The sequence below is a fragment of the Ovis aries genome, chromosome Y (genome assembly GCF_016772045.2).
Source record: "Ovis aries strain OAR_USU_Benz2616 breed Rambouillet chromosome Y, ARS-UI_Ramb_v3.0, whole genome shotgun sequence".
Taxonomy (NCBI): Eukaryota; Metazoa; Chordata; class Mammalia; order Artiodactyla; family Bovidae; genus Ovis; species Ovis aries.
The window spans coordinates 23,201,465-23,212,271 of record NC_082741.1 but is presented as its reverse complement, the minus strand read 5'-3'; positions in this window follow the sequence as shown (position 1 = coordinate 23,212,271).

Sequence of the window (10,807 nt, the reverse complement as noted above, 5' to 3'; positions counted from 1 at the left end):
CAGTGTCTTTGTCTGTAAGATAAGGGTGTGTATAAGTACTCTAGAGTTTTGGAGATAATCAAATAGCCCATTTTTCTGTACTTAACTAATCTGTAGTATGTTTACACTTAGGTGGCAGTTTGTATAAAGGAAGCACTGGGACTTGTGACCGCACCCTCTAAGAATAAGAAAGTATTAAAAATATGGAACTCCCACGTATGTTACGTGAAGAAGAACAAGAGCCAGAAGTACGGAAAAGGGAGGGAGAGACGAAACAAGTAGATGATGATGATGATAAAGTGATCTTGGTTGGAGTGGAACATGGAAATGAAGATGCTGACGTGATCTTTGTTGGGATGAGCTCAGCTTCAAAACCAGTCGTTTCAAACATACTGAACAGAGATACCCCAGGTTCTTATTCAAGGAGAAAAAGGTGTGGTCACTTCAGGAGAGGTAACGCTCACAGATTACAGCCTGTTAGTCATGTGACTCCTACATCAGAAGCAAAGACTGTCTTGCCAGTGTCTGACTCTGACTCAAGATCAACAGGTAGTCCTATTATTATTGAACCTCCGTCTCAAGCTGATTATAAAAATCTTTCACCACAAATAGTGCCTGATTGCTTTTCGAAGGAGTTATGTTCTTCTTTGATTACCTTCACAAGGTCATTGCAGCATCCAGTAGAAACAGCAGTTTCTGCAGGAGATATGAATAAAAGTCCTCATGTATCAAAGCGAGTTTCCCCTTGTGAAACAAATCGCAGGAATCCCAGAAGGCCTAAACTCAGTGATGGCATTGTAGGGGAACATTCTTTAGGTTTCTCCCCGTCACGTTTTTTTCATACAGAGACCACTCAGCAAAGCACACCAGACCGTGTCCATACCTCACTAAGCCATGTTCAGAATGGAGAACCTTGTCCAACACCTTTTCCAAAGGACAGTGTTCATTGCAAGCCTGTAAGACCTTTAGGGGAAAGTGGACGGACAAAAACTGATTTTCCAAGTTTGGCAAGTCCAAACAAAATTGGTGATCCCACAGAAGGAAATCTGATTGTGTTACTTCGTGACTTCTACTATGGCGAGCATGGAGGAGTTGGGCAGCCAGAAGCGAAGACCCACACGGCGTTTAAATGCCTCAGCTGCTTGAAAGTTCTAAATAATGTCAAGTTTATGAATCACATGAAGCACCATTTGGAACTTGAGAGGCAGAGAGGTGACAGCTGGAAAACCCACACCACCTGCCAGCACTGCCTCCGCCAGTTTCCTACTCCCTTCCAGCTGCAGTGTCACATTGAAAGTGTCCACACGGCCCAGGAGCCCTCCGCAGTCTGTCACATCTGTGAGTTGTCCTTTGAGACAGATCAGGTTCTCTTAGAGCACATGAAAGACAATCATAAGCCTGGTGAAATGCCCTATGTATGCCAGGTTTGCAGTTACAGATCATCATTTTTTGCAGATGTGGATGCACATTTCAGAGCATACCATGGTAACACCAAGAATTTACTTTGCCCGTTTTGTCTCAAAATTTTTCAAACTGCAACAGCATACAGACGTCATCATCGAGGGCACTGGGAAAAGAGTTTTCACCAGTGTTCCAAATATCGGCTACAGTTTTTAACTTCCAGAGAGGAAAGGGAGCACAAGACCCAGTGTCATCAAATGTTTAAGAAGCCTAAGCAGCTAGAAGGATTGTCTCCTGAAACAAAAATTGTTATTCAAGTATCACTGGAACCCCTTCAGCCAGGATTGGTGGAAGTTGCATCCATTACTGTGAACACATCTGATTTTGAATCATCACCCCCCAAATCTAAAAGGAGGAGGTCAAAAAAAGAAAAATAATAGTTAATTCTGCCTTCAGTAAGTCTGAAGCAAGTATTTCAGTCAAAGTTAAAAATCCCATTAAAAACAAAAAGATCAACTTATAGCATTATTCAATAATATCAAATATAGGAAAACCGATGGGTAATTTATGTGATTTTGTTTTAAATAGAGGAAGTACAGTTTTGTTTGATCTTCATATTGAGCTGCTATTTAAAAATCTATGATCTGTTTTTCGTGTAATTGTCTTAACATGTAAAAAGGATGTGTGCATGTGTGTGTGAGAGAGAGAGAATGAGAGAAGTGGAGAAAGGAAAAGTAAGAACCTATTTTGGTATTTGATGTTACTTGTAAGTTCGAAAGCTCTCCTATACATATAATCTGTAGAGTGTTTTGGCAACGTAATTTTGAAGTGTTTTCATGCCTTGCAGATCTCAGTATCAGCTATATAGCCAGATTTGAATGTCACTCTCTGAAGTGCCTCTTGGGCTGATCTAAGATAACCTGGCTCTGAAAGCGTGCAGTGGAGGTTGATGGAGAAGCTACGATGTGAGTTTGGACCAGACACGGGATTTAATCAGTGAAGAGCTGTGGCTTCGTGTCCCAGCTGAGGAAGAGGCATACATTCACTGCAGGCACAGAGCCAAGGGAGAAGGAACACTGTCTCAGAGTGCTTTCACCTAGCCCAGGGACATCTCAAGGAAGCCAGCCGTTAAAATGCCTGTGTTTGGTGAGAGACCCTGGCAAGCATGAAGCAGGCCCTGTGTAGCACTGACTGCAGTTGGAGAAGCAGAGATCGTTAATGAGACCTGGTGCCTGTGGACCTCCTGTTGAGTGATCAAAAGGGGAATTTGATTCATTCTGTCCCCTTTCCCATTTGGCTGGCCTGTAGTCACAGTGAGGTCGGCATATCTGTGTCAGACACAGTAGCAAAGCAAGTTACAATTCCCAAAGGAAAAAGAGCCTTGACGTCCACTTTGATTTGCGCTGGACCCATAGTTGTAGCTGAAAAGGATCAAACAGAGGAAATCTGTTCAGCTTTTGAATTGGGCTAAATTGAGTTCTCTTACCCTTAAGCTACAGTTGAGTTGTCCAAGAATCGTAAATATAGTGGATAAAAATAGTCCAGGATGATTAAAGCCTTTTTGGAACTCTTGCTTCCATTTTCCAGTTACATGTGTCTTACCCGAGTTGACCATGTGAAGATTTCGGTTCTGTATCTTATCTTGCCTTGCACACAAATGTAGTACAGTTAACAGCTAATTCTTTGCGTGTGTAATTTCCCATTGTATCAAACTGATTGAGTTTCCGTCTTTCTTGACACAGTCTGATGTGCAAGAATTGTCTCATGTATTTCAGTAATTATCAGGTCATAGAGTTATCCTTCCTCTAATCTATCCAACCATCTAATCTGTGATTATACTTGTGGAAACCTTCTTTCTTGCGGTCCCCAAGGGCTCTTTCACAGACCTGTGGGGTACCCTCTAAGTATCGGTTCCTGAACATCAGCACACTTGGCTGCCTCTGTAGGTTCTTGGAGTTGAGTCTCCTCCTGGAGGTGAATGTCACCCCTTCTCCACTTCTGGCACGGATACCTAGCAATCTCTGTGCACCATTCCAGGAAGCTGGGATCCTGTCTGTAGACCTATGCCAGGAGCAACTCTCCGTTTCCTCTTCCTTTCTCCTCCTCTTTGTCTCTCGCCACTCTCCCCAGGCCTCAGTTTCTTTAAGTCCTCTAAGCTTTCACAAAATGCTGGAAAGAGATCATCACCAAGCGGTTAGCATCCTTCTCAGAACTGAAGAGGAAGGACTACAGATGATGAAGCTGTAGTGAATCTGTTGTCTCCATTTTTGGTATTTTCGTGAGTGTAAATTCAAATTCAAATAAATTGTGTTTATTTACTCAGAGCCTGATTGATTTATTTGCACTTTGAATTCTTTACTAGGCCTTTCTGGTTAGTTTATTTGGGCCAAAGCACTTTGCTAAGTGTCAGCTGAAACCACTTTTAGTTGTGTAAAGAGTGTGTGTGTGTTCTGGTCTCAGGTGAAAACTCTCTGTATAAATAAATATGCAGACTATTGCATTTGTATCTCCTTTCTTCGATTTCTGTAGTAAAAAATACGAAATGTTTTAGTTACGTGTTTTTACTGTTGCTTAGTATTATCAACACTGTTGCTGTTAGTTGCTGTGAAGTATGCTCCTAAGGACAACAAGTTGTATTTATTGCCAAATTAAAAGGTTCCTGCAATATGGTCCCTGACTGCTTCCTCTCTTCCATTCTCTGTCTTCTACTCTACTTTTTTCCCCACTAATGTACTCTTTTTGACAACACTGGCCTTGGTTTTCCCCCATCAAATTCCATTTCTTCCCGATCCCAAGACTGCAAGTGCTGTTCTTCTGGAAATGCTCTTCCCGCAGGCCTGCATGGCTTGCTACCTCCCTTGTTGGAGCTTCACCAATGCTGTTCAAATAACACAATCAAATCTCCAACCCCCTCTCTTTCCTCCTCCTCCTTAAAGGCACTTGAAGTCTCTATCCTCTTCTTCCCTCTCCAGCCTAAATTTCCTAACTTTTCACAAAAAAAGAAATAGAAAAAAGGAAAAAAGAAGAGATAATAACATCAGGGCTTTGCTTCTTAGAATTAACATGAGTCAGTTTCTGTGCCTGCAAATCAAAGATAGTTAATAGTGAGTTGAGTTCTTTCAGGAGCTTCCTCTGTTTTTCTTTTGATACCTCTATATTTTGTTCACACAATGACACTTTGTTTTCTTTACAAATATATTGAAGATGTGTCAAGATTACTATTTTGTTACTGCCCTTTGTGAATTCCCTTGTCTGCCTTGCTTGTTCTTTCAGGGAAAATTTATTATTTTATTAATGTCATCTTAAAAGACTGGAAACTTCCCAAATCAGCAAGTTTTGTCCCCTGTTTTAATAATCTTTATCTTAAACATTAAAAAAAAAAAAATTCCCTTCATGTTTTACTACAGGCAGCAGAAGAAACCAGGAGGCACTTTTGGCTGTTTGGATGGAAATCCTCTTAGATAACTCAATTAAGTACAGTTTGTTCTCCCAGCTCATTAGGTGCATTTTCTACTTTTCATAATACTGCAGATGTAGTCGACTTTCGTCTTCACAATCCCCAGACTCTTTCCTCCTGCCTCTCCTTTCTGCCAAGCATCCTAGGTGCACGACTGTGATTCTACTTAGAACGTGTTTTCTTAGTGAGCAAACGGGGAGCGATTCCCTGGCTTCAGTGCTTCTGCTGGCCAGAGACTCTGTACCGTTCCCTAAGAACTTCATGGTTTCGCTGTCCAACTTCTATCACCTGGCTAGGTCAGTTGCAGTAGTTCATACTCACAAGTGAACTAGCAGGGATTACTACACGCACATGTGCAGAAACATACATGTGTACACAGTAACATCGCTGAGGGGAAACCTGTCCATATGCAGAAGTAAAGCTTTCCTTTCCAGGAACTTGAATTTTGGTAGACACTCAAATTTCTGCACGCACATGTGCACAAACATGCACGTGTACTCAGTAACATCCCTGAGAGGAAACTTGTCCATATGCAGAAGTACAAGCTTTCTTTTCCAGGGACATTAGTTTTGGTAAGCACTCAAATTTCTATGTGCACATGTGCACAAATATATGCATGCACACAGTAAGATCGCTGAGAGGAAACTTGTCCATATTCCGAAGTACAAGTTTTCTTTTCCAGGAACATGAATGTTGGTAAGCATCCACATTTCTGTCCTTGTTTTTTCACTTGCTCATCGATTATGTCATGTTACACTTCTAACTCTGTGCCTTATCCTCAAAGGTTCCAAAACCTTGTCATTTGCTATTGATAGGTACTGGCCTGCAGAGCAGCAGGCAGCATTGGAAGTTCTTGCCATGAACAGCTGTATAACATGTGCCTGCCTTCTGCATTCTCCCATCGCCTTGGACAGCTTCACAGTACCAGTCACGTTGGCCTGATCCATTGACTGTGCATTCCTTCAGGGGACCAGAAAACAAGGACCTCTGAGCTCAGCTGACTTGAAGAACTGCTTTCTCGGTGTGCACCTGTCTAGGTCATTCCGTGTCAATGTTGTGCCCCTCTTGGTAGCCTACCACCCGTTACAGCCCCCAGCATTCTGAATGAGGCCCCCTGTTCTTCCTATCTGTGGAGCGTTCTGTGTGCACCATCTACCTGTGCCCCGATGTGCTCTCTCCATGTGGCAGGAAAAGGCCAGAAACGCCTGAGCCTCCAAAAGCCCCCGGAGACTGTGACAGGCCTGGTTCTGATCCAAGGTTGTGAAGAAGGTACACATGGATGCAGGGTCTCTTCCGATACCAAGAATGGAACCGGAGGCCATCAAAGTAAGGTGGCATCCCTACACGTCTTCCTTTCTGTTTAACACTACCCATGCACATGGGAGTCCCCCAACAGATGATGCCCTGGGGAACCTGCAGGTTCTGGGCCCAGAGCTAATGCCTCCGTTGGACAGAAAGCAGCGTTACTATCTCAAATGGACCAAGAGGGCTTGAACCACCCATGCCTCAGTGATTTGCTAAATGCCAAGGCTCTCTTTCAGTTGCTCTCATTAGGCCCAGGTAGGACTCCCTACAGTCACGCATCCCTGCTTCCCTACACAGCACCCGTGCCAAGGAAGCCAGTGCGCGGTTGGGCCCAGAGATATCCAAGACGGTCACCTGGAAGGCAGCATCCCTGTGTCACCTGGGTGCAGATCCCCTACAACGCAATCAGAGATTCTGCTCCAGCAAGACTACCAGAATCCTCCTTCAGGTACAGACGTGCACCTTTGACACTCAGGCCCCCAAGCCAGGGGCAAGACCCCAAAGAAAAGGAGGAATTCATATCAGAACTTTCAGCACAGACCATGGGGTATCTTTGGCAGGACCGCTACTGCCTAGAGTCTGGACCCTGAAAACCAGCAGGCCCTGAACTTCCCCAGGGGCTTCTCTGTCTCCACTCCCCTGAGGTCCCTTAGGACATGCAGTTTACCCACCGCCCTTGTCTTTTCTCTGTTCCCTCCCTCACAGGCATATCCCGGATAGGGTCACACAGGGAAACCCACTTGCACATTTCTCGGCTTTGGGCACTGCCAGCGAGGCAGGCTGGAAGTGCCTGGAGGCATGCCTTGCTTACAGACCATGTCTCTCCTAGGATGCCTGTGGTTGGCAGATACAGCATACTTTAGTGCATCTCATGTTTTGTGTCATATCGTGCCAGTGTGTGCCACCCTCAGGGAGGGCGTGTGCTGGCTGCTGGGCTGATCTGGGCAGCACTGGCCCAGGACCTTCCCAGTTCTCCTTTTCACATGTGTGTGGAACAATCTCCAGTGCAGCAGGCAATCTATGACTCTTTCTCCTTCAGCTCTCTGCCCATCTCGGCAGGACCTTAGCCTCACCATCCCAGATCTTGCCATAGCCACGTCCCTCATTTCCAGAGGCCAGCCCATGGCCCCACGCACGGAGGGCTCCACAGGCAGTGGTTTCAAAGCCCCACCCCACGTGATTTGCTCTGTGTGAATCCTTAGACCATGAAACCCTCTTCCTGATCCAAGCACACACAACAACACGGTAGAACTGATGAGCGTGTTTTGTATCTGGTCTAATTGCAGATATCTGGAGCCACAGTCTGGAGTTATCACTGGCCATCCTTTCCTTGTTCCCATCCTGGGCAGGGTCAATGCAGAGATGAGGCGACAGACCACCTTCAGCCTGGTCGCCTCATGACTCCTCTTCTGGTTGCTCAGCACCTCCTCTCCTGCCACCTTCATCTCTGCCTCTGCCCTGGGCCGGACACACACACAACACACACACACACACACACACACACAAACACACACACACACAATCACAGCCAGCATAAATAAGCACACGTGTGTATACACACACATGCTCAGCACGGGGACACAAATGCAAACAACGAGCATAGGTGTTTCAGGAGGTGAAGACGACCGAGGCCAGCAATGTCGGGGATGGCGACAGTAGGCACCATGGCCTGCCCTTGGGGCTCCCTGTTCACCTTCTCCACGAACTCTTCCGTATGTTCCCAAGGCAGCCTGAAGCCGCTTCCAGCGCAGCATGTTTGGTGGTTGTGAGACACTGAGTGGTGAATGTGGAAATTCACAGAAGATCCCAAAGTCAGCACACAGGTGCACTGGGACCCCGGAGAGGACAGCTTTTCAATGATAGGCCTTCCCTGGGTAAGGGGCGGGAGTGAAGTGCCCAGGCAATCTCAAACTCAGTGAGCAGCAGGAGGCCAGGGGATGAAAGGACCCACAAAGGATGATTCTGACAAAGATACTTAATACACACTGCCTCTAGAAGTATCACCTGGACTCTGGTGCTGCAACCTCAGCTGATTTGATGGAGACTTGCTTCACTCACGGACACACCAAGTCCCCAAATAAACAGTCTCAGGAGGTCACCTGCTACAAGCACGACCCAAACTCAGGCTCCACAGCCAGTTTGCATGAGTCTGAGCATCCCCATTTGGGAAAGGACAGTGTCCCTATAGTATCACATGAGTGTCCCTTCAGGGCCCACCTTCAGACCCCATCTCCACACATTTCTGTCAGTTACTCTCATGGAAGAACCTTCCTGCCCAGGGTACTACTTCAGGCGATCATCCCACACATCTTGGCCGACAATCCGCTGGCAATACGAGCAAGGTGAGCCAGCAGCCAAGAATCCCAAAGTGAATTGCTAACTGTGTTCAGGCCCAAAGCAACCACACCTCAGCAATCCTGTTCGACTCTGAGCAGTTGTGACCTGACAACCAGCTGAGAAAGTTAAGGCTCCTGGTGTCCACGCTGTGGCTGGATGCTCCCCGTTCAAAGTCCCAGAACCAGTGGACAGGAGTGGAACAACGTGCCCTATGCCCTACAGAGAGACGGGAGATGGGTGTGGATCCCACAGGTCGACACTCCACAACCTTGCACACCCACACTCATCACCCCAGGAACCACGTTTCACAAGTGATGTCAAGGTAATTCTACTTAGTGGTCACTGTGTCCAAGAAGTAGGGGGGTCCTGAAAGGAAAATATCAACTTGCAGTGGGACGATGGATGGCTCCGCAACAGCACCTGTCAGGATAGGGAGCAGGGAAAAGGTTCCTGCGCCGCCTCCTCTTCCTGAGCAGCAGACTTCAAAGAGCAGCAGAAAGGATACAGCTACGGCCCAGAAGCAAGGGATGCCCCAGGTGATGGCGATCCTCCAAGCCAAGTCAGGCTTCCTCCTCTGATGGTTCCTGCACATGAACTGGAAGTAGGCCCTGCAGTTCTTCTTATGCTCAGAGCTCAGTTCCACCAGCAGGGCAGCCAGTGCCTGCAGCGCATCTTGCCCTGGAACTCAGTAGTGCTCATGCTCATGGTAAGGTCAGAGAAAGTATGCCTGGCACTTGGGAAGGATGGAAAGGCCCTTGTATCAGGGTGTTCAAAGGGCTGTGGGGTCACCCACTGTGGCTTCTGTGTCTGGGATTGCAACCTGTTCTGTGTCTCAGATCTTCTGCACTCTCACTGGTCACCCCCAGACACTTTATTCCTGCCTCTCCTTTCTGCCAGGCATCCTTGCTGTACCACTGTGATTCCACTCAGAACTTGCTCACTCAGTGAGATAACGGGGATCAGAAAGTATGTCTACATATGTTCTGTGGGTTTGTGTATGTGTGTGTGTCTGCGCGCGCGCTTGTGTGTGTGACTCCCATATCTCAGTTATTTTCGGAATCATTCACCTTTACAACAATAACTGTCAGCTAAGGTGGCTCTCATGTACTGTCTCTGGTCATTTCTGACTCAGAGGCCAATCCTCCTCAGATGCAGGCCTGAAGGAGACACACAGAGTCATGGCTGCGACACTTACAGGTGTGGCCCTGCCCGGACTCTACTCAGCTGTGCCTTTGGAGCCTGCCAATTGCCCAGTACCACACTTCCTTCAGGGTCCACCATTCTGCCCCCTTGCCTCCACCCCTCCTCCTGCTCCTGCCTCTGCACCTTCCCCTCCTCCTGAGCACTGGACCACAACGAGTAGCAGAAAGGATACCACGTTGGCCCAGAAGCCAGGGATGCCCTGGATGTTGGCACTCTTCTGAGCCAAGTCACGCTTCCTCCTCTCATGACTCTTGCACATGAACCAAACGTAGGCCCTGCAGGTTTTCTCAGGCTTAGAGCTAAGTTCCACTTACAAGGTCGCCAGTGCCTGCATCACATCTAGTGCCGGGAGCTCACTCGGGCCTCCAGGCCTTTCCTGGCACTGCTCCTCCAATGTCTTCTCCTCCAGCTCCAGGGAGGACCCCTGTTTCTGTCATTCATCTGGCACAACCTCCACATCCTCAGTGATGTCCTCTGCAAGCAGCTGGAAACCCCGTCTGATCCCTGCCACGACTCCGTCCACCTGGGCCTCGCTGTCCTCTCCTGCCTCCACTCTGAAGAGGGTGGCATCTTCGCCTGGTGTGGCCACTGGTGGCTGCAACGTCCCAGCCATGCACAGCATCACCAGGACAGGCTGTTGCTGGCCAGATGCTAGGAGGGTAGGGAAAAACCCCACCGTTTGCCACGTTGATCTCCATTGTTCACGGACACCAAATGGGAAAGGGGACGGAATGAATCAAATTCCCCTTTTGATCACTCAACAGGAGGTCCTAGTCACCAGGTCTCATTCATGTTCCTCAAAAAGAAAGCTTGTACTTCAGCATATAGACAAGTTTCCTCTCAGCGATGTTACTGTGTACACGCATATTTTTGTGCACATGTGCACGTAGAAATTTTAGTGCTTACCAAAATTCAAGGTCCTGGAAAGAAAGCTTGTACTTCTGCATATGGACAGGTTTCCTCTCAGCGATGTTACTGTGTACACGCATATACTTGTGCACATGTGCACGTAGAAATTTGAGTGCTTACCAAAATTCAATGTCCTGGGGAGGAAAGCTTGTACTTCTGCATATGGACAGGTTTTGTCTCAGCGATGTAACTGTATTCACCCATCTATTTGTGCAC